The sequence below is a fragment of the Suricata suricatta genome, chromosome 1 (genome assembly GCF_006229205.1).
Source record: "Suricata suricatta isolate VVHF042 chromosome 1, meerkat_22Aug2017_6uvM2_HiC, whole genome shotgun sequence".
NCBI lineage: Eukaryota > Metazoa > Chordata > Mammalia > Carnivora > Herpestidae > Suricata > Suricata suricatta.
This window is the reverse complement of record NC_043700.1, coordinates 162551831-162575645: the sequence shown is the minus strand read 5'-3', so window position 1 is coordinate 162575645 and position 23815 is coordinate 162551831. Positions and strand designations below refer to the sequence as shown.

The following is a 23815-nucleotide window of genomic DNA, read 5'->3' as shown; positions in this document are numbered from 1 at the left end:
ATATGGTTGCTTTACTGGACTTTGTTTTATTTTTATTTACTTTTATTTTTAATTTTTTAAATGTTTTATTTATTTTTTTGATAGAGAGAGACAGAGCATGAGAAGGGGGAGGGGCAGAGAGAGAGGGAGACACAGAATCTGAGGCATGCTCCAGGCTCTGAGTTGTCAGCACAGAGCCTGATGCGGGGCTCAAACCCACGAATGTGAGATCATGACCTGAGCCAAAGTCAGAGCCTCAATCAAGTGAGCCACCCAGGTGCCCCCCTGGACTTTGTTTTAAATGTTGTTTTTAAGAGAGAGAGTGGGGGAGGGGCAGAGAGGAGAGGGGGACAGAGGATCAGAAATGGGCTCTGTGCCACCAGCAGTGAGCCCAATGGCTTCTAACTCATGGACCATGAAATCATGACCTGAGCCATGACCTCAGATGCTTAACCTACTGAGCTACCCAGGTGCCCTGGGGTTGGTTTGTTTGTTTGTTTTTCATAAATCATGCTATAAATGCTGAATGCTAATACAACTTCAAGTAAGAATGACAATTTAATGTTGATTATTGTATTTAAGTATATTTTGCTTTTTTATTTCTCAGTGTGAGAACTTAAATTTGGCAGAAGGCAGAGATATTTCACTCCTTAAGCATGATACAGTGAATTTAGCTTAGTGATTAAGTGCGTGGGCTTCAGAATTAAATTTGCTTTGAGTTCTGGCTTTTGTACACTTAACCTGCAGCACTGACTCTGTGTCTTAATTTTCTTATCTGTAAGAATGTAGGAAGATTAAGAGTGTCTTTACAGTGCTTAGAATAATGCCTGGGACATATAAATGAATAGCTGTTAAATTAACAAAATTAGTGATATGTTCATACTCTGCTTATTGTTATTCTTAGATCCTTCCAGTGGTGGTGTGATAGTTCTATGAGAATTTGCCTCAAGAAAAGATTTAAGATGAAGGGGCTTTAGTACTTCTGATAGTGATTCTTTGTCATCTGTGTGCAAATAACCTGTGTTCAAGGGGAATTCAAAAGAATGTATCTGGGCTTTGTTCTGCACTGCACTGCACTGATATCATTCTTTAGGTGACAGTTAAAAATTGGAGAGGAGTTTGTGTTAAAATGAGACCTTTTTAAGTGAAAAAAAAAATACATCATTTGGAAGCCTTTCAGATAATAACAGTGTTATGGGATTATTTGGGATTTCTTGATGTGGTTTTGGTTGCTTTGAACTAGACTAAGAAAACCAGATTCTAATCCTGTGGTCTATGTAAAATAATCTTCAATTTCTTGGTAAAATTGCTTTTTTAAAATTGGGTCTTGGAAGCTAGAAAGTGGCAGTCACATACATCCGACATCCATAGCGTTCTCTTAGTTCTGAGAAGATGAGAGAACTTCATTTCATTCAAAATCCTCATCTTTTTCTTCCTTTAGTTCTTTGCGTTTATTGCAAATTTAAAATAATAAATACCTATGGTTGAATGCCTGCTGTCTGCCATTTTACATACACAGCAGCCTTATGAGATTGATGTTATTCTTGTTTTACAGATTAGAAAATTGGAGTGCTGAAGAAATTAAGTAACTTAGTATCAAGCAATTTATTGGTGGAACAGGAGTTTGAAATCCAAACATTTACAGATGATGGTGGAAAGAATAGTGTACAATCATATCTGCTGCTTGGTTCCTGCTCATTATTTTTAAAGATTTTTTTCTTTTTTTTTAGTTCTAGAATATTTTACAATTAGAAGTTTAGAAAACAGGAGGTCTGAACTTTTTATGTCCATGGTATAGATTTAACAGATCTTTACTCTCTTATACTAGATAAACTCTTAGCCCTCCCCTAAGAAATAAAACATACAGATGAAGATCACACTGTAACCTTTTCCCTATTCCATTCTTAGAAGTAGTGTGTAGAAGATGGCCTATGTCCTTTCCGTTCATACTTTTGTTTTAACTATTGAAACCATAGTGTTTTTGAGTGTAAAAACATTTTTTACTGTTTTGAAGAATTAAAAAAATTTCATAGTTGATTGTAATACTCTACATCTGCAACTTTTCTTCTTAGCTTTTTTTTTTCTTTTTGAGAATTTATCCATGACGATGCATATTGCTTTAGTTCTTTAAATTATGTAATATTCCACATCAGGTTTTGTTTCTTTATTCATCCTTAATGGACCATGTGTAGGTTCAACTTTTAGCCCTTTTAAACAAACAAAAAGAACAACAAAAAAACCATCAGACATTGTTATGTTTGATTATTATGGGCACATAAGAATTTTTCCTAGGAAGTAGAATGGCAGGATCTGAGTGTATTTTGCATCTTTTACATTACTGGGTATTGCTTCATTGTTATCCGGATGACTGTATCAATACACTCCACTAGGGGTATATAAGAGTTCTATTGACCTGACATTTTTAAGACTTAGATTTTTGTCAGGGCATCTGGGTGCCTCAGTTGGTTAAGCGTCTGACTCTTGATTCCAACTCTTAATTTTGGCTCAGGTCATGATCTTGGGGTTTGGGAGATTGAAACCCGTGTGGGGCTCTGCACTGATATCATGAAACCCACTTAGGATTCTCATTTTCTCTCTCTCTCTCTCTCTCTCTCTCTCTCTCTCTCTCGTGCGCACACACACTAAATAAACATAAAAAAGACTCAGATTTTTGTCAGTCTGATGGATGAGAAGCTGTAGCTTATACCAGTAGAGATACTAAGCGTATTTTTGTGTTTATTGGCCATTAGGCTCTTTTGCAAATTTAGTGTTTTCATTCCTTACCCATTTAAAACAAAATTGAATAGTTTGTATTTTTCTTATTGATTTGCAAAAATTATTTATATAGTTTGTCTATTTACGTTATGTGACTTGTTTTTTAACTTTGTCTTTTTCCTGTGCTCTTTTTTTTGAAATTGTGGTATACTATACATATAAAACTTAAACATCTTGTATATTTTTAAGTGTACAATTTCAGTGGCATTTATTAACATTATTGTATAACCATTACTAGAACTCATTTCATGTTGTAAAACTGACATTCCCACTAAAAACTCTTTACTTTTTTGTTGCCCAGTCCTGGCATTCATCGTTCTACTTTTTGTCTATGAATTTGACTACTCTCTTAAACGTTATTTGTCCTTTTATGACTGTGCTTAACTTTGTCATATATTTTGTCTGACTGAAGTTTAATTTTCAAGTAGTCACATTCTGGGGGGGACGCCTCAGTTGATTGTATATGCAACTTAATCTTGGCGTTGTGCATTCAAGCCACACATTGGGGGGTAGAACTTACTTGAAAGAAAGAGGTCACAATTTTCTAGCTTTTCCTATATGGTATGCTTTTTGTATTTTGTTTAAGAAATCATTTCCTACTTGGATTATTTTAAAGATATTCTATGCTTGGTTACAGGAGCAAATATAGGTTATATTCCCTAACGTTTTTTTTTTTTTAAACATTTATTTATTTTTGAGAGAGAGAAATAGAACAGAAGCAGGGGAGAGGCAGAGAGAGAGAGGGAGACACAGAATCTGAGGTAAGCTCCAGCTTCCTAGCTGTCAGAACAGAGCCCAGCAAGGGGCTCGAATCTATGAGATCATGACCTGATCTCTTTTGTTTGTTTGTTTATTTATTTATTTATTTATTTTTTGGAGGGGGCACCAGTATATGAGAGCAAGACCTGATCTTAAGTCAGATGCCCAACTGACTGAGCCACATATATGCCTCCCTGTTCCCCCACCACCTTTTGTTTTGTTTTGTTTTCCTTAACTTCTGTAATCTGGCTTTTATCTTGACCATATCATATGGAAACTACTTCAGGCATTACCAGTATCTTCCAGTACATCCAACTTTTTAGCAGTCCATTTTGTATACCCTTCACTTCCATTTTATGTCTCAGAACTTGTCTCTTTTGGTTGCTCTGATCCTGCTTTTCTGGTTTTCCTTAATACTGCCCTTTACTGTTTTATTTTTGTTTTGAGAGAGCACACATGCACTCGAGCAAGGGAGAGGGCAGCGAGAGAGAATCTTAAGCAGGTTCCATGCCCAGTACAGAGCCCAACTCAGAGCTTGGTCTCATGACCATTAGGTCATGACCTGAGCTGAAATCATGAGTCAGACACTTAACCAACTTAGCCACTCAGGGTCCCCTGTGTCACTATCCTTTTTAAGTTGATTTCTTCCCCCATCCTCCATTTATCTTCTAAATCTTCGTTTCCTCCTTTGTATTCCTTTTAATCACTCTAGGTCAGGTTTTCAAATCTCAGATGCACTATTTATAGTAAAACTGCTTATTTACATTTATTTCTCTGCAACCTCTATTCAACCCTCCTGGTGCCATGCCACAAGATTTAATTTTTAAAATATTATCTTGTCAGTTTCCTTTAGGTTTTCTACTCCCTGTTGTATAAGGTCAAAACTTGTATACTTTTGTTCTGGTCTATCTTTCCTGATGTATTTCCTGTCAAGTCTCAACACAGTTGCATGCCTACATGTACTTCAGTCTCTCAGATCTTCAACTATACTAAACTGCATAGTGTTTAGTGTTTTGTCTGCCTGGAATAAGCCCTTACCTCCTTCATTGTTTTTTGAAATTTACCTTAAGATGCCACTCCTGATAAATCTCTCATGAAAACAGTTTACCTCTGTTCTTCAGTGTTACTTAGGATTTTGTTAGAGCCGTTACTGTATTGGTAATTGTATATATGTTTTTCTGTTCCAGCTTAGTATCATTGAGCTCCCTGAGATACTTATTCATCTTTATTTCTTCATCTTGTATAGTCCCTGGAATGTTGTGTGGGCTTAGTAACATTTAAAATAAGCCAGGGTGCCTGGGTGGCTCAGTCAGTTGAGTGTCCAACTCTGCTGAGGTCATGCTCTTATGGCTTTTTGAGTTCTAGCCCCACCCTAGGCTTTGTACTGGCAGCATGGAGCCTGCTTCAGATTTCCTGTCTCCTCCTCTCTGCCCCTCCCCTGCTCATGCTCACGCTCTCAAAAATAAACACTGAAAAAACATTTTAAGCCAAAATAATCTTTGATAGGTATCTAATTTTTTTTTTTTTTGGAATTGCTGTTGCAAGTACATAATAAACCTTTGCATAGGTTTAGGGCAGGCCTGTTAACTCAGTTAATTATTTCCAGCCTTTTTGCAATTACATGTTTTTCTAGTGATTACAAATGCAGGACTAGTATATGTAATCTCTCAAGTGACTGGGGGTACTTTATTTTTAGGTTTCTTTGTTTCATGTGGACTATCCTATTTGTGATTAGCATACTCAAGTGTGGGTTTCTGATACTTTTGCTTTTCCAGCAATGATAATACATTTTGTGCTTCATTTTTCTTAAATCATTCTGTAGTAGTTCTTTTATTCTTTAAATATATAGAATATACTGAAGTTTATGCATCTGTTGAACATTTGGTTATTTGCCAGTTTTTTGCTAGTGTAAATATGTAAGAATTTTGGGTGTGTATCTGAGAGTGATACTACAGTAAGTCATTGGGTGTTTGGATGAGGTATTAGGTGGTTAGATGTGTCAGATATTTTATCTATAGGCTTGGTCATACTTTGGTTATATCCTTAGGTGTTTATTGGATCTTAGGAACTGTGTGAGTCATTGACAGCGGAGACTTATCTTATGTTTTCAATTCTCCATTGTTTAGCGCACTGCCAGGTAAGCAGAGGCAGTTGTTTTCCCAAATGAGTTTAAGGACTTAAGTGCCAGGGAGCTCATCCCCAACCACTGTAAAAGTAACACTGCTTATTCTGCTTCTGGGACTAGGGACTTTATAATATGTTGATAACTGTGGCCTCTAGATGAAGTTGGGTTTCTGTTTAAGTGTTGATAATGTAGTCATGTTGTGATTTAGGGTAATAGTTAAAGCCAAAAACTGGGAAGTAGGATGGTGGAAAGGCAATCTATTTTTGCTTTATTCTGTAGTTTTTCCTGCTAAAGATTTCAAGGCACACCTACTCAGTATTATAGATAACATCATCTGTATCACTATGGGCTAACTCTTTCAGTTTACATTTTTTTCTCCAGTTAGTCAACAAATATTTATTGAATGGCACCTGTTTTTTTTACTAAGATATAGTCGATGCTATTATGGACTAAATTATGGTCTAGTAAGACAGTGAAACTTTGACAATTAATTACATGTGTGTTTGATGAGTTTAAATAAGGAGAACTGTGGGGGTAGGGTAACCTAACCTCAGGGAAAGAGTTCCTTGGGAATAACCCTTAACTGAAACTTGGGAGGGTAAATTGGAATTAACTTAGCCATACATTAGGATGATCAATTCTTATATGCCTATAGAAAGCATTAATAATCATTACACAGTCAAGAATATAGAACCATTTAATTACTTTTTCCTTTTAAATAAATAGCCAATTTCTGTGAATACAAAAGTAACACCTTTGCTTGTTGAATTTTGGAAAATACATAGAACTATAATAAAGTAAAAATTATGTATAATTCTACCCCTGGGTGATAATCCTTTTCTTTAAAATGTTTTTGTTTTGTCTGTGATATATTTCAGATATATATAGAGAAACATCTTAATTTGGTTATCTCCTTCCATTGATTTTCAATGCATGTTCATATATACACATATTGAGAAGGTTTTTTTGTTTTTAAGCGAGGCTTTTTTTTTTTTATTAATGTCTTTATTTTTGAGAGAGAGAGAGAGCAAGGGACGGGCAGAGAAAGAGGGAGATACAGAATCCAAAGCAGGCTTCAGGCTCCATGCTGTCAGCATGACATGGGCTTGAACCTGTCCTTAGCTACAGTTGGACGCTTAACTGACTGAGCCACCCAGGCATCTCCATATTTAGAAGCTTTTACAAGAGCTTTGAATATAATTCCCGTTTGACTTTCAACTCAGATTTGTAATTTTTTGTTTTTTAACTCAGATTTATAATTTTTAATGTTTTTTAATCATTTGAAGCTGTCTTTCCCTATTAGAGTCCCTGCTCTTGAGAAGCTCTAAGGTAAGCATCATGGCTCCTCTTTGTATCATGAGTACCAGCAGATCTTTAATGTATTTAACAAATATTTGAGGGCTCCCTTTATGCTAGGTACCATGATAACGTGCTGAGAATATAGTGATGAGTGGGGCAGAGTAAGACAGACAAGTGATAAAAGCAATGTGGATGAAACTAATTAGTTGGGGTTTTTGTTTGTTTGTTTGTTTATTTTGAGAGAGTGCACAGGTGTGCACCCCGTTGCAGGAAGGGCATAGAGAGGGGGAGACGGTTGAATTCTAAGCAGGCTCCATTCTGTCAGTGTAGTGAGATAATGACCTGAGCCTAAATCGGGTCAGATGCTTAATCGACTGAGTCCCCCCCAGGAGTCCCTAATTGGTTGGTTCTGATTGGATGTTTAGAAAAAGGCCTTTCCTTAGGACTTTAGTCTTAAATTGAGATCTGAATGATAAAGCAATGTCTCCAGGGGAAGAAAATTCCAGATCAGAGGAAATAGTTAATACAAAGCCTATAAAATAGGAATGAATTTGCTGTGTTTAAGCAAGCAAAAGGAGGTTATTATAAGCTGGAGTATTTATTGTAGGTAAGAGATAGAGAATGATGTATGCAGGAGCCAAATCACAAAACTTCCCAGGTCCAGAGTAATGAGTTTGTATTTTAAGTGACTCTGAAAGCCATTTGAGGATTTAAAGAAAAGAGCAAAATTTTTGTTTTTAAAAGACCTCTTTGATGCCTTAAACTTCCAAGTAAGAAAAAGAACAATTTGGGTGATAACCTGAATCCACACTGCTAACGTGAGATGAGATGAATTTCTGAATGGGTAAAGGTTGCCCCTAAGTGACCTGCCTGTTTTGCAGGATTCCTGGGAGTCAGGATCTGCCTGTCCCTCCTTTAAAAAAAAAAAACAAAACACTTTGGCTGCTGTGTGGAGAATGTATTAAAACTGAAGATGCACAGAAGAAGGATTTAGAAGTTTGTGGTTGAATTTGGTGGATGTAACCAAAGAAATGATAGTAGTAGGTTAAACAATACGCAAAGTCAGGAGAGAAGTATCCTAGAATTGGCTGGTTAGAGGTTTTACAGAATAGACTGCTGACTTTCAATTTACCATTAGGAGTTTGACCCTTGTTTTTAAACTCTAAAAATGCCTGTCAGAGGTTCAGACAGCATTTCTGAATTTTCAGAAAAGGAAAAGGCATGTCAACTGAGTTCATTCCCTTTTAAAGAGCTTTCTGAGAAATCCTGTTCAGTGACTTCTGTTTTTATTTTTTAATCCAGGATTGTATCATAATGTCTTCTTGGTTTAAGGAAGACTAGGAAGTGTTTTTAGCTGAGCACATTGCTCCCCAATTAAAATCAGGGTTTCTTTCACTAGTAAGGAGAAAGGAAGTTGGTTAGGATCTTATCATGGGGGTAGGGAGTGCAGGAATGAACTCAGGAAGATCATTTGGGAAGCTTTTATAGATAGCATAGGCAAGAGATGATCATAGCATGGGGTTATGGTAGAATAGAAGTTTGAAGAGAAGTATTTGGAATATGTTTTAAAGGTAGGGTCACAAGAGCCTGCTGATGGTCCAGATGAAAGTGAAGAAACTAGAAAAAACACTTAGACTTTTGTCTTTAGCAACCAGACAGATGATGGTGCTAATTTCTGAGGTGGGAAAGAGTGGGAGGAGTACATAGAAACTGTCTGGGAAGATTTAGATTTTAGCTTTGTTCTTGTTAAGTTAAAGCTTAGGGGCGCCTGGGTGGCTCGGTCGGTTGGGCCTCCGACTTCAGCTCAAGTCAGATCTCACGTTCGTGGGTTCGAGCCCCGCATCAGGCTCTGTGCTGGCAGCCAGCTCGGAGCCTGGAGCCTGCTTCCGGTTCTGTGTCTCCTCCTCTCTCTGCCCCTCCCCCTCTCATGCTCTGTCTCTCTCTGTATAAAAAATAAATAAAAAATTAAAAAAAAAAAAGCTTAGACTGGGTGATTTCAGGAGAATTTAGTTAGAAAAGGAGGGAGCCTAGGACAAAGCCTTGGTTTTTGTCTTGGACCCCTAGCATCGTTTTAGATTGAGTCTAGAATAAACAACAAAAAATGAGAGTGAATTATTAGTGATATATTAGGAAAATCAAGACAGAATTCCAAGAGTGGTCAACTTTATCATGCTCTGAGTGGGGAAAATGGCCATTGAATTTGCAGTGCAATGATCATTGGTATTCTTGACTAGAATATTTTCATTGGAATGGTGAAGATGGAGTTATGATTGAAGAGAGTTAGTAAAAGGAAATGTGGTAAGGAATTGGTGGCTTAAAAAGCTAAAGCAACTTTTGAAGGTTTTCTTTGACAGAGGAGCAGAGAAGAGGGGGAGCTGCAGAAGAATATGGTTTCAAAGATCTTTGTTTTGAATTTTAATTAATTAATTAATATTTATTTTTTAATGTTTATTTACTTGTTTTTGAAGGAGAGAGAGACAGAGCATGAGCGGGGAAGAGCAGAGAGAGAGAGGGAGACACAGAATCCGAAGTAGGCACTAGGCTCTGAGATGTCAGCACAGAGCCTGATGTGGGGCTTGAACTCACAAACCATGAGATCTTGACCTGAGCCAAAGCTGGACATTCAACTGACTGAGCCACCCAGGCGCCCCTGTTTTTAATTTTTTTAATGCTCATTTATTTTTGAGAGAGTGAGACGGAGTGTGAGTGGGGGAGGGGCCGAGAGAGGGAGACACAATTCAAATCAGGCTCTAGGCTCTGAGCTGTCAGCAAAGAGCCTGATGGGGGGCTCAAACCCACAAACTGTGAGATTGTGACCTGAACCAAAGTTAGATGCTTCACCAACTGAGCCACCCAGGCACCCCAGATTCAGATATCTTTAAAATTTTTTCTGAGGGGCACCTGGGTGGCTCAGTTGGTTAGGCGTCCAACTCTTGATTTCAGCTCATGATCTCATGGTTCGTGGGCTCGAGCCCTGCATTGGGCTCTGTGCTGACAGTTCAGAGCCTGCTTAGGATCCTCTCTGTCCCCTTCTTTCTGCCCCTCCCTGCTTGTGTTCTCTCTCAAAATAAATTAAAAAGTTGATATTGGTTATATTTATATGCTGATGGATGGGAGAAATTGATTATGTAGAGAAAGGAGGAGTAACTGAATGTGTAAAGTCCTTGAGAAGAACAGAGGAGTGGTATCACTAGCATAAATGGAGGGATTAATCTGTAATAGGAGCAAAAACACTTAAGGCAAATGTTAAGTTTTCATTTGGGATTTGTGGTTTTCACTTGAACATGAGACCAATTCATGATGGTTGTTTTTTTGTTTTTTGTGTTTTTTTTTTCTCCCAGCAGTGCTCCTTGGGGCAGACACAGAAAGGGTTTTGTTTTTTGTTTTTAAGTTAATTGGGGAATGAGTTTAATTAGCAGTGGGGCTTTGCGATATGACTACCATGAAGGAACAAAAGCACCACGGTTTGCAAAGGAGTGATTGATAATAAGGGAGAGTGGTGATGTTCAATTAAGCTAGCTAAGAGCTAGGTTTGGAGTACTGCAATGAACTTGATATCATGAATTTGGGAATCTGAGAAACTTGGAATGGATTTCAGAGAAGGTACAGTTTTGGTGATGACAAAATCAAGTATATGACCATGAGGATGAAAACTTACGGTCTATAAATGTTTATCAGAAGCATAGTCTTTGTCTCCTTTCTCCTTTTTGAAAATTTAGAAATGTACAAAGATGACAGATGTAAGCAACAATCTCTCATCAGTCACAGATAGCTGTTGCTATTACCATCCTTTTTTCTTTTTACCAAATCAAAGTCTTAGTTACATACTAAGTATTGTTTGTACTTTTTTTCTCTTAATATACCTTGTATTTTCTGTGTGGCATTAAATATTCTTTTAAAATGTTTACTGTTATGGAAACCAATTTGACAATAAACTTTTTAAAAATTAAAATAAAATAAACTGAATTATTAAAAAAATTAAAATACAATAAAATGTTTACTGTTTTAGGGGTACCTGGCTGGCTCAGTTGGTGGAATATGCAACTCTTGATTTCAGGGTTGTGAGTTCAAGCCCAATGTTGGGTGCAGAGATTACTTAAAAATAAGATCTTTAAGGGGTGCCTGGATGGCTTAGTTGCTTCAATATCCAACTCTTGATTTCGGATTAGGTCACGATCTCATGGTTCATGAGCTTGAGCCCCAAGTTGGGTTCTGCACTGACAGTGTGGAGCCTTGTTGGGATCCTCTGTCTTCCTCTCTCTCTGCCCCTCCCCTACTCATTCTCTGTGTCTCAAAAATAAATAAACTTTTTAAAAAGCTTAGCAGGTGCCTGGGTGGCTCAGTTGGTGAAGCATCTGACTTTGGCTGGGGTCATGATCTTACGCTAGTGAATTTTCCAGCCTTGTATTAGGCTCTGTACTGGCAGCTCAGAGCCTGGAGCCTGCTGTGAATTCTGTGTTTCCCTCTCTCTACCCCTCCCCTGCTTATACTGTCTGTCTCTCGCTCTCTCTCGCTCTCTCTCTCACTCTCAAAAAAAAAAAGCCTCTAAAAAATTAAGTAAAAATAAATAAATAAAATCTTTAAAACAAAATAGAACATTTACTGTTTAAATATTAAATAGTATTAAATATTAATAGTAACTTACATATTTAATATTTGGTACTACCTGACTAAAACCATTCTTTTTATTTTTTTTTTTTTAAGTTTTAAGTAATCTTTACACCCAGCATGGGGCTCAAACTCCCAACCCCAAAATCAAGAGTTGCATGCTCTTCTGACAGAGCCAGCGAGGTGCCACAAACCATTCTTTTGTTGAACATTTCAAAGTTATTTTTAAGTTTTTCCACTGTATGTGTATAGAGAGAGGGAGAGAATGGAATATCTTACATAATTTTTATATGAGTTTATTTTCCTAAGATAGATTTCCTGGAAAAAAGTTACTGGGTCATAGTGTCTGAACTTTTCATATGCTTATGTCCAAAGTGCTTCCCAGAAAGTTTGTTGTTAATTACTATAGCACTGGCACTGCGTGAGGCAGCCCATTTCATCATATTCTCACCATTAATACAATCTTTTTTTAAAGTCAAGTAGAGAAATCAATTGTCCAATTTTATTGTTTTATTTTATTTAACTTTTTATTAAGAAATTTTTAGGGGCACCTGAGTGGCTCAGTAGTTGAATGTCTGGCTTCAGCTTAGGTCCTGATCTGGCAGTTTGTGGGCTCAAGCCCCGCATTGGGCTCTGTACTGACAGCTCAGAGCCTGAAGCCTACTTCAGATTCTGTGCCTCCCTCCCTCTTTCTGTCTTTCTCTGTCTTTCTCTGTCTCTCTCTGTGCCCCTCCCCTGCTCTTGCTTCCAAATATAAATACTTTAAAAAATTAAAAAATAAAACTTTCAAGTAGAAATGTGAAATATACTTACATTCTTACTACCTCGATTGAAAAATTGTTGATATTGCTATTATGAAGATAATCCCCTACCAAAATCTTGAGCATACATCTAAAAATAACATTCTTAAAACTATGGAATCATTAACCTATCTAAGAAAATGTTAATTCCCTGATATCTAGTATTCATATTTTCTCAGGTAACTAAAAAATGTTGCACAGTTTTTTGGGGAGTGTAATTTTTAGTCTTTTAAAATTTACAGTGTACTCCAGGGATACAGAAGTGCTGATGCACAGGAGCACATGTACCCCTATGTTCATAGCAGCACTGTCAACAATAGCCAAAACATGGAAAGAGCCTAAATGTCCATCACCTGATGAGTGGATCAAGAAGATGTGGTGTATATATATACAATGGAGTATTACATGGCAATGAGAAAGAATGAAATCTGGCCATTTGTAGGAAAGTGGGTGGACCTCAGGGGTATCATGCTAAGCGAAATAAGTCAGGCAGAGAAGGACAGATACCATATGTTTGCACTCATAGGTCTAACAAGAGAACAGGAAAAACCTAATGGAGGACCAGGGGGAGGGGAAGAGGGAAAGAGAGTTGGGGAGAGAGGGACGCAAAACTTGAGAGACTATTGAATGCTGAAAACGAACTGAGGGCTGAAGGGGGAGTGAGGGGAAGAGGTGGTGGTGATGGAGGAGGGCACTTGTGGGGAAGAGCACTGGGTGTTATATGGAAACCAATTTGACAATAAACTAATTTAAAAATAAATAAAAATAAAAAATAAAATATACAGTGGTTTTCCCCCCCACACCCTTTGTTTTTACTATTTTTTGACACTGAAAATCCTGGAGATTTCCTTATAGTGATGCTTTATATTTCTTATAAGCTGGGAGTTTATGTGTAAAGGTTTGACTAGATTCAGGCTAAACATTTTGGCAAGAAAATTTCTAGTGTATATTTTTCATATTGAGTCATACTAATAGATGCATAATGGTATCAGGTTGTCTCACTGATAGTGATGCTAGGTCAGTTGGACTTTGCCTGTATCAGTTATTTCATTGGGGGTTGCAGAAAGTTGATTTTCCTAATTATCAATTTTACAGCTAATTATATATGTCATATATATGTGTATAATATATATGTATATATGCACACACACAGTATTCTTTTACAAACAAGTTTTCCATCTACTGGAATGAAAATTATTATTAAAGATTTGGTATAATAGTCCTTTCCAATGGCAATAAATGATTCATGATCCCTCCCCCCCCCCTTTTTTTTTAAATTTCATTTAATTTGAGAGCTAGAGAAAAGAGTGTGAGCCAGGGAGGGGCAGAGAGGGAGAGAGAGAATCTCAGGAAGGCTTGGCACTGTCAGGGCACAGCCTAACTGGGGACTAATCTAATAAACTGAGTCTTCACCTCATTAGAATTGGCTGTAATGGGAGTTGCATAACATGTAGCTTTTTCAGATTGGCTTCTTTCACTTAATAATAGACATTTAAGTTTCCTCTGTATCTCTTCATGGCTTGATAGAGCTGTTTCTTTTTATTGCTGAATAATATTCCATTGTCTGGATTTACCACAGTTTATATATCCCTTCATCTACTGAAGTACATCTTGGTTGCCTCCAAGTTTTGGCAATCATGAATAAAGTTGCTATAAACATCCATGTACAGGTTTTTGTGTGGGTGTAAGTTTTTAACTCCTTTTGGATAAATAACCAGGGAGTGTGAGTGTTGTATTATATGGTAAGAGTGTGTTTCATTTTTATTTTTGAGAGAGTGAGAGAGTGTGAGCAGGGGAAGGTCAGAGGGAGAGGGAGACACAGAATCCAAAGACGGACCCCAGGCTCTGAGCTAGCTGTCGGCACAGAGCCCGATGTGGGGCTCAAACGCACGAACCGAACCGTGAGGTCATGACCTGAACCAAAGTCAGAGGCTAACTGACTGAGCTACCCAGGTGCCCGAGTATGTGTCGTTTCTTGAGAAACTAACACTCTGTCTTCCAGAGTGACGATCTAATTTTGTATTCCCACCAGCAGTGATTGAGAATTTCTGCTGTTCCACACTTTGCCAGCTTTTGGTCCAGATTTTGGCTGTTCTGTTAGGTGTATAGTGGTATCTCATTTTTTCTTTGTAAGTTTATTTTGAGAGAGAGCACAGGCAAGTGAGATAGAGAAAGAGAATGAGAATCCCATCAGACTCAGTGGTCTCTGCCTGGAGCCCAACGTGAAGCTAGATCCCATGAACCATGAGATCATGACTAAAACCAAGAAATCAAAATTAAATCAAGAGTCAGATGCTTAACCCACTGAGCCACCCAGGTGCCCCATTATCTCATTGTTTTAATTTGCATTTTCCCCCTGACTTGTGAAGTGGACCTTCTTTTCGTATGCTTATTTGCCGTCTATTTATCTTGTTTGTTAAGATCTTAGCTCATTTTTTAATTGTGTTGTTTGCAGTTTTTGAGTTTTTATGAGTTCTCTGTGTATTTTGGGTAACAGTCCTTCATCAGGAGCATCTTTTGCAGATATTTTCTCCCATTCCCTTTTTTCTTCATTCTCTTAAGATTGTCTTTTGCAGAACAGTTTATTTTTAAGCAGTCCTACTTATCAGTTATTTCTTTATGGATTGTAGCTTTGATGTTACATCTCAAAAGTCATAACCATACCAAGTTTAATCTATATTTTCCCCTATGTTATCTGCTAGTAGTTTTATACTTTTGTATTTTACATTTTAGATCTGTGATCCATTTTGAGTTAATTTTCTTTTTTTTTTTTTTTCTCAGTTTGTTTATTTTGAGAGAGAGAGACCAGGCTAGGGAGGAGCAGAGAGGGAGAGAGAGGGTCCCAAGCAGGCTCTGCACTGTCATCACAGAGCCCAGTGTGGAGCTCAAACTCCCGAAAAGTGAGATCATGACCTGAGCTGAAATCAGGAGTCAGATGCTTAACTGAGCCACCCAGGCACCCTGACCAAGTACCATGTCTTGATTACTGTAGCTTTATGGTAAGTCTTGAAGTTGGGTAATATCAGTCCTCCATTTTTTTTAGTTCTTTGATATCATTCATCAGAGCTTTATAGTTTTCCTCATATAGTTCTTTTTTTTTAATGTTTATTTTTTGAGAGAGACAGAGCATGAGTAGCACAGAGCCTGATATGGGGCTCAAACTCATGACAAGGTCATGACCTGAGCCAAAGTGGGATGCTCAACCCACTGAGACACTTAGGTGCTCCACCTCATATAGTTCTTTTACATATTTTGTTAGATTTATATTTCATTATTTTGATTTTTTGGTGCTAGTGTTCAGTGGTACTATTTTTAATTTCAAATTTCACTTGTTTGTTGCTGATAATATAGGAAAGTGATTGACTTTTGTATATTAATCTTATATCCGTTAGCCTTGCTATAATTGCTTATTCTAGGAATTACTTTTGTCATTCCAGATATGCCACATAGATGGTCATGTCATTTGTGAACAAAGACTGTTTTATTTTCTCCTTCCCAATTTGTATGTCTTGTCTTTTTTTTCTTTTGGCTTTAGCTAGAACTTGTATAATGTTGAAAAGGAGTGGTAAGAAGGGATATCGTTGCCTTATACCTGATCTTAGAAAACTTTAGAGTTTCTGATCATTAAATATGATGTTAGCTGTGGTTTTTTTGTTTTTTGTTTTTACTTATTTTTGAGAGACCATGTGAGCAGGGGAGGGTCAGAGAGAGGAGACACAGAATCCAAAGACAGGCCCCAGGCTCTGAGCTAGCTGTCAGCGCAGAGCCCGATACAGGGCCCGAACCCATGAACCGAGATCATGACCTGAGCCAAAGTCAGATGCTTAACTGACTGAGCCACCCAGGCGCCCTGGCTATGTGTTTTTTTGTAAATATTATTTATCAACTTGAGAAAGTTCCACTCTATTCCTAGTTTACTGAGTGTTTTTATTGTGAGTGGGTTTTGGATTTTGTGAAGTGGTTTTTCTGCATCTATTGATAGGAGTGTGGTTTTAGTATTTCAGCATATTGATGTGATTGATTACATTATTTGATTTTTGAATGTTAAACTAGCATATATACCCAGGATAAATCCCACTTAGTCATAGTGTACAGTTGACCCTTGAATAACACAGGTTTGAACCATACAGGTCCACTTTTACATGGATTTTTTTTTTAAGTTTGTTTAGAGAGAGGGCATGAGCAGGAGAGGGGCAGAAAAGAGGGTGAGAGCAAATCCCAAGCAGGCTCTGCACTGTCCACAATGTGGGACTCAAACTCCCAAAAGTTGGACCCGTAATGGGCTGAGCCACCCAGGCGCCCCTACATGGATTTTTTTTTTTTTTGACAAATACAGTACAGTAATATCAATGTATTTTCCTTATGATCTTGTTAGTATTTTCTTTTCTCTCACTTTATTGTAAGAATACAGTTTTAACGTGTAACATACAAAGTATGCATTAATCAAGTGTTTATATTATCAGCAAGACTTTTTTTTTTAATTTTTTTAAATGTTTTATTTATTTTTGATACAGAGAGAGACAGAGCATGAGAGGGGGAGGGGCAGAGAGAGAAGGAGATACAGAATCTGAAGCAGGCTCCAGGCTCTGAGCTAGCTGTAAGCACAGAGCCTGACGTGGGGCTCGAACCCACAAACGTGAGATCTGACCTGAGCCGAAGCCGGAGGCCCAACTGACTGAGCCACCCAGGCGCCCCTATTATCAGCAAGACTTTTGGTCAATAGTGGGCTATTAGTACTTAAGATTTTGGGGAGTCAGAAGTTACATGCAGATTTCCCAACTGTGTAGCAGGGGGCATAGGCACTCCTGACCTCTGTATTGTTCTGAGGTAACTGTATAATTCTTGAAATTCATTGTTGGAGTAGATTTGCTAATATTTTTTTTGAGGATTTTCACATACATAATCATACTTCCCATGTATTTGATTTTATTAGGGTAATATGGCCTCATAGAATGGGTTAGGAAGTAACTTCGCGCTTTGCTTCTGCCTTCTGAAAGAGATTGTAAGAGATAGAGAATTGGTATAATTTCTTCCTTAAATGTTTGGTAGAATTCATCAGTGACACACTCTGGGGTTGGTGCTTTTTGTTTTGAAAAGTTACTATTGATTCAGTTTCCTTAATATGTAATAATCCTATTTAGTCTGTCTTTGAGTTTTGGCAGATTGTGTCTTTCAAGGAATCAATTCACTTCATCTAGGTTATCAAATTTGTGAGCATAGAGTTATTTGCAATATTACATTATTTTAATGCCCATCGGATTAATAGAGATGAATCTCTCATTTCTGATATTTAGTAATTTGTGTCTTCCTTATTTCTTAATTTGTTTAGAGGATTATTGAAGTACTTGTTTCAAAGAACAAAGCTTTGGCTTATTTGATTTTTCTGTTTATTTCCTATTTTCAATTTCATTGATTTCTGCAGCTTTTAAAATTTTTCTTTTTCCTTACTTTGTATTTATTTTTTCTTTTTCTGGTTTCTGGAATCTTAGATTACTGATTTTGACTTTTAAGTGTATTTATTTTGAGAGAGCGTACTGGAGTGTACAAGTGGGGTAGGGCCAGGGGAGAGAACAGAATCCCAAGTAGGCTGTGCACCATCACCGTAGAGCCCGATATGGGGCTTGAACTCATGAACTATGAGATCATGACCTGAGCTGAGATGAAGAGTCAACGCTTAACTGACTGCACTACCCAGGAGCCCCTTGACTTTTTTCTAATCTGTATATGCATTCAATGTGAATCTTCCTCAAAGCACTGTTTTTATCACATCCTGCAAATTTTGATAAGTTGGGTTTTTTTTGTTGTTTTCATTTAGTTCAAAGTATTTTAAAACTTATATCATGGTGTCTTCTTTGACTTAGGTGTTACTTAGTATGTTTGCTTATTTTCAAATTTTTATTTAAATTAGTTAACATAGTGTAATATTATTGTCAGGAGTAGAATTTAGTGATTCATCACTTACATATAATACCCAGTGCTCAACACAAGTGCCTTCCTTAATACCCATCACCCATTTAGCCCGCTCCCCCCCCCCAACCTCCCTCCATCAACCCTCAGTTCTCTGTTGTAAAGAGTCTCTCATGGTTTGTTTCCCTCCTCTCTTTTTTCCCCTTCCTGTGTGTTCATCTGTTTTATTTCTTAAATTTCACTTAGCATAATACACTCTAGTTCCATCAATGTTGTTGCAGATGGCTAGAATTCATTCTTTTTGATTATTGAGTAGTATTTCATTGTGCATATATATATACCACATCTTTATCCATTCATCGTTCGATGGACATTTGGGCTCTTTCCATAGTTTGGCTATTGTTGATAATGCTGCTGAATATATTGGGGTACATGTATCCCTTCAAATCTGTATTTTTGTATCCCTTTGGGAAATAGTACTGCAGTTGCTGGATCACAGGGTAGTTCTATTTTTTAACTTTTTGAGGAAACTCCATACTGTTTTCCAGGGTGGATACACCAGTTTGAATTCCCACCAACAGTGCGAGAGGATTCCCTTTTCTCCACATCCTTGCCAATACTTGTTGCTTCTCATGTTGTTAATTTTAGTCATTCTGATAGGTGTGAAGTGGTATCTCATCATAGTTTTGATGTGTATTTCCCTGATGTATGATGCTGTGCATGTGTTGTTAGTCATCTGAATGTCTTTAGAAAAGTGTCTATTCATGTCTTCTGCCCATTTTTTCACTGGATTATTTGTATTTTGGGTGTTGATTTTGGACTTCTTTATAGATTTTGATTACTACCCCTTTATCAGATATGTTATTTGTAAATATCTTCTCCCTTTCCTATGATGCCTTTTAGTTTGTTGATTTCCTTTGCTGTACAGAAGCTTTTTATCTTGATGAAATCCCAGTAGTTCATTTTTGCTTTTGTTTCCCTTGCCTCCAGCAACGTCTAATAGGAAGTTGTTGCAGCCAAGGTCAAAGAAGCTGCTGCCTGTGTTCTCTAGGATTTTGATGGTTTCCTGTTTCATGTATAGGTCTTTCATCCATTTTGAATTTATTTTTGTGTATGGTACAAGGAAGTGGTCCAGTTTCATTTTTCTTGGTGTTGCTGTCCAGTTTCCCCAACACCATTTATTGAAGAGATGGTCTTTTTTCTGTTGGATATTCTTCAGTGCTTCGCCAAAGGTGAATTGACCATATAGTTGTGGATCCATTTCTGGGTCTTCACATTGATCGGTGTATCTGCCAGTACCATCTTGTCCTGATGAATACAGCTTGAAGTCCAGAATTGTGATGTCTTTAGCTTTGCCTTTTTTTTTTTTTTTTTTTTTTTCCAGAATTGCTTTGGCTATTCAGGGTCTTTTGTGGTTCCATACAAATTTTAGGTTTGTTCTAGCTCTGTGAAAAATGCTGGTGGTATTTTGATAGGGATTGCATTAAATGTGTAGATTGCTTTGGGTAGTATGGACATTTTAACAATGTATTTTCTAGAAATGGGTTGTTTAATGTCCAAGTGTTTTGAGGTTTTCTAACTAATCTTCCCGTCATTGATTTCTGGTTTATTTTTATTTTTTAAAAGTACTCCTACCCATTTTTAAAAACTTTTTAAAAATATTTATTTTTGAGAGAGAGAGTGTGAGTGGGGGAGAACAGAGATAGAGGGTCACACAGAATACGAGGCTCCAGGCTCCCAAGCCATCAGCACAGAGCCCAACACAGGGCTCAAACTCACGAACTGCAAGATCATGACCTAAGCCAAAGTCGGCCGCTCAACCGGCAGCCATCCAGGCGCCCCATTCATACCCATTTTTTAATTGGGTTCATTTTTTGTTGATTTTGGGAGCTCTTTTATGTATTCTGGACATTAATCACTTGTCATTTATATGATTTTTTTTAATGTTTACTTATTTTTTATTTAAAGAGAGAGAGAATGTGCATGCGCACCAGTGGAAGAGGGGCACAGAGAAAGGGAGAGAGAATCCCAAGCGGAGCCCCACAGGGACTTGGATCCCAGAATCCTGGGATTATGACCTGAGCCAAAATCAAGAGTTGGATGTTCAACTGGCTGAGCCACCCAGGTGTCTCTAAAGACTATGTTTTAAAGTAATCTCTATACCCAGTGCAGGGTTCAAACTCACAGCCCCGAGATCAAGAGTCACATGCATGGGGCTTCTGGGTGGCTCAGTCATTTAAGTGTCTGGCTTCCACTCAGGTCATGATCTCGCAGTTCATGGGTTCGAGCCCCTCGTCAGGCTCTGTGCTGGCGGCTAGCTCAGAGCCTGGAGCCTGCTTTGGATTCTGTATCTCCCTCTTTCTCTGACCCTCCCCTGCTCGCACTGTCTCTCTCTGTCTCTCAATAAATAAATAAATAAATAAATAAATAAGTAACATTAAAAAAAAATAAAATAAAAAAGAGTCACATGCTCAACCAACTGAGCTAGCCAGGTGCCCTTGATTACTAGTGTGATTCCATTATGGTCTGAATGTATCTTTTCTATGATTCTAGTTCTTTTGAATTTGTAAAGTGTGTTTTATGGCCCAGAGTGTGGTCTAGTAAATGTTCTTTGTGAGCTTGAGAAGAGAGTATATATTCTGTTACTGTTGGATGAAGTAGTCTGTAGATGTCCATTAGATCCAGTTTGGTGGTTGCTGATCAGTCTATCTATGTCTGCTTGCTGGATCTGTCAGATAGTGGTAGAGAGATGTTGATATTTGACTATAAGAGTGGATTCATCTGTTTCTCATTATAATTATTGCCTGACGTAGTTTGAAATTCGGTTCTTATGCTCATTGACATCTTTATCATCATGTGATGCTTTTTATCCCTGGTAATTTTTCATTCTTTATTTTTTTAAAGTTTTATTTAAGTTATCTCTACACCCAACATGGGTCTCAAACTCATGATCTTGAGATCAGAAGTTGCATGCTCCTCCAACTGAGCCAGACAGGTGCTCCTATCCCTGGTAATTTTTCTTGCTCTGAAATCTACTTTGCCTGAAATTGAAATGACTATTAAAACTTTCTCTTGATTAGTGTTAACATGTATACTTTTTTCCCTCCCTTTATTTTTTTCAAGATTGTGATAAAAAAAACACTTAGCATCTTATCATTCACATTGTTGTACAACTAATTTCCAGAATCTCTTCATCTTTCAAGATTGAAACTCTGTACCCGTTAAACATAACTCTATCTTCCTCTTCCGCCATCCTTTAGCAACTGCCTTCTTACTTTCTGTATCTGTACAGATAATCATACAATATTTGTAGTTTAGTGACTGGCTTATTTCACTTAGGCATAATATCCTTGAGGTTCATCCATGGTGTAACATGTCAGCCTTCTTTCCTTTTTAAGGCTGAATAATATTCCATTATGAGTACATACCACATTATGCTTATTCATCTGTCAACAGACACTTGAGTTGCTTCTGCCTTTTGGGTATGTTAAATAATGCTGCCATGAAAGTGGGTGTGCAGATTATCTTGAGATGCTGCTTTTTAAGAATGTACCTGGAAGTGGAATTGCTTGATCACATGATAATTCCATTTTCAGTTTTTTTAATGAACAACCATACTGTTTTCCATTGTAGTTGTGCTGTTTTACATTCCCACCAGCAGTGTATAAAGTTCTGGTTTCTCCACATCCTTGTCAACACTTGTTCTTTTCTTTCTTTCTTTTTTTGATAGTAGCCATCCTGATAGATTGGTGTGTCTCATTATGGCTTTGATTTGCATTTCTGTAATAATGTTGAGCATCTTTTTATGTGTTTGTTGGCCATTTGTATGTCTTGTGGAACAATGTCTATTTAAGAACTTTACCCATTTTATTAAAGGTTTTTGTTTTGTGTTTTTAAAGTTTATTTTTTGAGAGAGAGGGGAAGAGGCAGAGGAGAAGAGAGAATCTTAAGCAAAGCTAAACATGGAGCCCATTGTGGGACTCAAACTCATGAACCGTGAGATCATGACCTGATCCCAAATCAAGAGTCAGACACTTGATTGAGCCACCTAGGTACCCCTACCCATTTTTTAATTGGGTTCATTTTTGGTTGATTTTAGGAGCTCTCTTATATATTCTGGATATTAATTACTTGCATTTATATGATTTATAAATATTTTCTTCCATTGTACAGGTTGCCTTTTGACTCTGTTGATTGTGTTCTTTGATACACAGGAATTTTTCACTTTAATGTATAGTTCCAGTTGATTTTTACTGTTGTTGCCTGTTTTGTTCATGTCATATCAAAGAAATAATTGCCAAATCCAATTGTCATGAAGCTTTTCCTATATGTTTTCTTCTTAGTTTTATAGTTTTACCATCCCTTTTACTGTTAACATGTTTTTGTCTTTGTATGTAGACATCTAGGTGGCTCAGTTGGTTAGGCCTCTGACTCTCAATTTCAGCTCAGGTAATGATCTCACAGTCATAGGATCAAGGCCCGACGTTGGGCTCTGTGCTTCTGCCTTAGCTTGTTTTGTTGAGCATTTTATCATTCCATTGTTTCTTCTCTTAGCATATTATTTGTGCTTTTTTAAAAGTTTAGAGAGTGCACATGAGTACACAAGTGGGGGAGGGCAGAGAAAATCCCAAGCAGGCTCCACACTGCGAGGCTAGAACCCATACACCATGAAATCACGACCTTAGCCAAAGTCAAGAGTTGGAGGTTTAACCCACTGAGCCATCCAGGTGCCTCCATTTGTGCATTTTTTCTTGCTTGCTTGCTTGCTTTCTAGTTGTTGCCTTTGAATTTGCCATATACACTTGTAAGTTCTCTTTCAAATAACACTGTACTACTTCACAGGTAGTACAAGTACTTTGTAACAAAGTCCACATTTCCTCTCTCCTGTCCATTATAACATGTCATTCATTTCATTTATGCATAAAGTTTAATCAGCAAATACTTCATTGTTGTTACTGTTTTGAACATACTCTTATCTGTTAGATCATTTAAGATTAAGAAAAATCAAAGATTTTATTTTACCTTTATTCTTTTCTCTAATGCTCTTCCTTTCTTTATATAAATTCTAAGTTTCTTTGTATTTGGCTTTCCTACTTCCTGAAGAAACTCTTTTAGTATTTCTTGCAAGATAGGTCTGCTGGCAACAAGTTTCCTATTAAAAATTTTTTTTTTCAATATAAGAAAAATTTTTAACGTTTATTTATTTTTGAGAGAGAGAGAGAGACAGCACGAGTGTGGGGGTGTGTGTAGGTGGAGTGGGGTACAGAGAGGGAGAAACACAGAATCCAAAGCAGGCTCCAGGCTCTGAGTTGTCAGCACAGAGCACGTCGTGGGGCTTGAACCCATGAACCATGAGATCATGACCTAAGCCAAAGTCAGATGCTTAACTGACTGATCCATCAGGTGCCCCTCCTATTTTTATTTGAGAAATCTATTTATTATTATAGCTGAAGGATAATTTTGCAGGATATAGAATTTTACATTGGTGGGGCTTTTTGCTTTCAGCACTTTACATTTATTATTTGTTTGTTTATATGTGTGTGTGTGTATACACACACACACA

General features: G+C 37.4%; 1 protein-coding gene and 1 non-coding gene across 6 annotated transcripts in view; both read left to right on the top strand.

Moving 5' to 3' along the window:
• UBE2K (ubiquitin conjugating enzyme E2 K) overlaps positions 1-23815 on the top strand; it is a 72940-nt gene that overhangs the window by 7711 nt on the left and 41414 nt on the right. The window lies entirely within an intron of this gene.
• Positions 7691-7844, top strand: LOC115302892. Its single transcript, XR_003913700.1, has one exon. It is a non-coding gene; the product is annotated as a U12 minor spliceosomal RNA (small nuclear RNA).